Source organism: Stylophora pistillata, chromosome 3 (assembly GCF_964205215.1).
Source record: "Stylophora pistillata chromosome 3, jaStyPist1.2, whole genome shotgun sequence".
Classification (NCBI taxonomy): domain Eukaryota; kingdom Metazoa; phylum Cnidaria; class Anthozoa; order Scleractinia; family Pocilloporidae; genus Stylophora; species Stylophora pistillata.
In genome coordinates, this window is record NC_142521.1 from 17757501 (window position 1) to 17760628 (window position 3128).

The window sequence follows — 3128 nt, forward strand, 5'->3', positions numbered from 1 at the left end:
CATAGGGACGGTTATTGACACGAGGTCTAACCGAAATCATAGTTTTACGCAATCAGTAGGACTATGGTTTTCCCTATAAGTAGATTGATGTGATCAAATAAATGTTCTTTGCACTGTTCGCTTTCGGCCTTCTTGACGCTGTTCACAAAAATAAGTGTTCAGATAAGAGGTTTGGCTAAATTGAAGATGGTCTAGAGCGCGGTTTTGTTGACCAACGGCTAAACGTTGTTTAAATAATCAGACCATATACTCCTACTTTGCAATTTTCTGTAGTTTTTTCCTTGGATGTTTTTATCTTACCAAACTAATAATATTTTAATTCCCTTTTCGTTGAAGGCATCGTTCGTGTCTTTTCGTTTTTCTTTGCTGGGAATCTATTCAAGTCCTCCAAGGCTTATTTACACAGTGTAAATACTCATTGTTTCTGAAAGAAATCCTCGTTCGAGTTTGTTACAATAAAAATCACGTCGATCCTAGAAATGAAGTAACAAATGTCTAAACCTTGTATTAAGACCACGAGATTCATTTGTGAAGTAATCTCCATGAATTAAGGGTGTGTATAACAAGAGATAAAGATCGATTTACAAATTCAACAGTAACAGCAGAGTCAAAATTCGTGAATGTCTCAAATCAACAGCGCAACATCCGGTCATCCACCAGACGGACCAGTATTTATCACGTGAAATGCTAGAGGGATTTGGTTTCTGCAGGATATGTAGATATCCTTATTTGAAGTGTCGCTTTGAGTAATCTGGCAAAATGAAACGCCGCACAAATCTACTTCCTTCAGGATCTGAAATAGAAAGAAGAAAGAAAGTCTCAAGCACTCTAAACAACAAACGTGTCTAGTTACAATGATAAGGAAATAATCCAGATGCGAATCAAGTGTCATACTTCGTAATTTGTATCAAAAAAATTTGACAGCGTTTCCGCTTGAACACATTATGCATAGAATATATCTTTCATGTAGCACTGTTGACGCAGTTTTCTGATCTAGTGAACTACGATCAGAGGAGAACTAAACATCACATACTGATGTTGATAATATTTTATTGTAATAACCGGCAACTGAAATATGTGCATTTAACCATCAAAGATGATCTTTTTGTACCTTATTAGGTAACTGTATTGAACCAAGAAATACATGTATTTGTGGAGTACGTGTGGAGTGCACTATATTCTATTTATGTGACAAATTAACGGTTTCCTTTTTTCGAGGGCTGTTTATTTGTTCGTCTAACTATATACAAAGGTTTTCTGGAACTAAATGTGTTCAGAAAAAGTGTCCATGCTGTCCATATCGAGGTCCATATCGAGGTCGCATATTCCAGCTAGAGCTGTGTAACATTCCAACATGTGGTTCAAACGATGAGGACTGGCCAGACAAATGAAATGGAAAAAGTAGCTTAGGAGCACTACGATAACTATACCTACCATCCACGAAAAGATACGGGGTTTGCGTCATCTTGCGTCGGGAAAAATCTCCTCGAATGAAGTCAGCCAAGAATCTTGGATGTATCTACCAGTAGCACCCACCCTTGTTATGAGCAACTTGGCCTCTCTGGAAGCATTCATGCAATGAAAGATTATGGCGGACTGTGTTCTTCCATCGTACTCTGTTTTCAGTGAATTCAGGAAAGCGTTCTTGGATGAAGCTATATATCTCAGACAAGGTTCTTTGCCCTCGTGGCGAGCTTAGAATAGCATAAGTAATTACCTCGACGTAGGACAAGGGACACGAACTTCTCTTGCGCCTTTGCTTCTCTGGTTTTCCCGGGGGAGAAATCTTGTTTTCCTCGCTTGATACACTAGGTAATTTGTGGAAACTCTCTGTCTGATTCGTCTCCTTTGCATTCATGATAAACCAAAAGTGAATCTTCCTTGGGGAAAAACCTAACAACGAAGATCAGTTCTAGCTTTCAACAACTGCAGAACGAAAGCTCTTGCACGTTGTATTTGTATGATCATTTCGCGGATATGGAAACTGCGGACTTGAATGATTGGTTGTTGCGTTCATTATAATAATTACTGTCTATTATGACTCATCCTCTGGTACATAATAAGTGTTTTTTATTAAATCCCTCACACATTACAACTCCTTAGATCTGATTTTCCTAATCAATGACAAAGCGCTTCCTAACTGGCTGGTGTTGAAATCTGGGGTTGTATAGAAACAATTCCAGCGATTGATAACTCTCAGTTTCTCATTACTTGCCCGTTTGGCAGTGTATTGAAAGTGTGAGGAGATTCCACCCCGATACTCTCAGGGGTGATTTCTCATCACCCCTGAGAGTACAGGGGTTACGCAACTAAACGCAAGAAATCGCTTGCATTTGTGCAAGTCAAACAGCTTTCAGAACGACTTTAAACAGAACCGAAATTTTCTTCCACTGAATAGTTGTTTCGATGATAAAACTGATGAAAAGTGAAAAATTTCGCCAAGACATATGGTATGAATATTTCAAAACGGCTATTGCTTGTGTTGCAGCCATTTCCGTTTACTTCACTAAAGCGCGGACAACGTGTCTACAAGTGGCCGTCGAAAAGAAAGTTGTGCTCAATGATGTAGATTTTTTTGTATATTCACGGAAACAAAACAGTGCAAGGATCTTTTGCCTTGAATGCAAAATAGATAAATACCAAATACTTTCACTGATGCATGAAGCATATTTTAAACGCTAAGTGAAAAGAACGTCGGTTCGAAGTTGTGATAGGATGGAATGAAATAAACTGCAAATCTGTCACGAACTTGAAACCAAAAATGAATCTTTTTATCGTGATATCGTGGTGTCTCGATCACCCTCGCGCTTACGTCTATTGTGAACTCCAAACTAACGTTTGTATTCAAGGCCTGCTACAGTTTTTCACTTGTTAGATCGTCATGCTGTAATATCCAATCAAAAAGCTTTCTGAAGTTAAAACAAAAGCTTTAGATTTTTTAATATGCATAAAATCGGCTAACATATAGTAGCTCATTTGTGTTGTTTTCACTTTTCAATGAATAAATTCACGGTTTATAGTGTGTGTTTTGGTATAATTTACAAATGGATTTTTTGTTTTTGTGGTTCTGTGATTATGGCGTTTTTGTTTTGAATAATTCACAAATTTTTTTGGTTTAATGACTTCAA

At 37.7% G+C, this 3128-nt stretch overlaps 1 long non-coding RNA gene across 1 annotated transcript in view; it reads right to left on the bottom strand.

Moving 5' to 3' along the window:
* Positions 1–2918, bottom strand: part of LOC148734839 (uncharacterized) — a 3058-nt gene extending 140 nt beyond the window's left edge. The window contains exons 1-2 of the long non-coding RNA XR_015999341.1: positions 1435–2918; positions 1–793 (exon numbers count right to left, since the gene is read on the bottom strand). The exon at positions 1–793 is cut by the window's left edge and continues 140 nt beyond it. This is a non-coding gene — a long non-coding RNA (uncharacterized LOC148734839). The remainder of the gene's footprint in view (positions 794–1434) is intronic.
* Between the last annotated feature and the right edge of the window lie 210 nt (positions 2919–3128).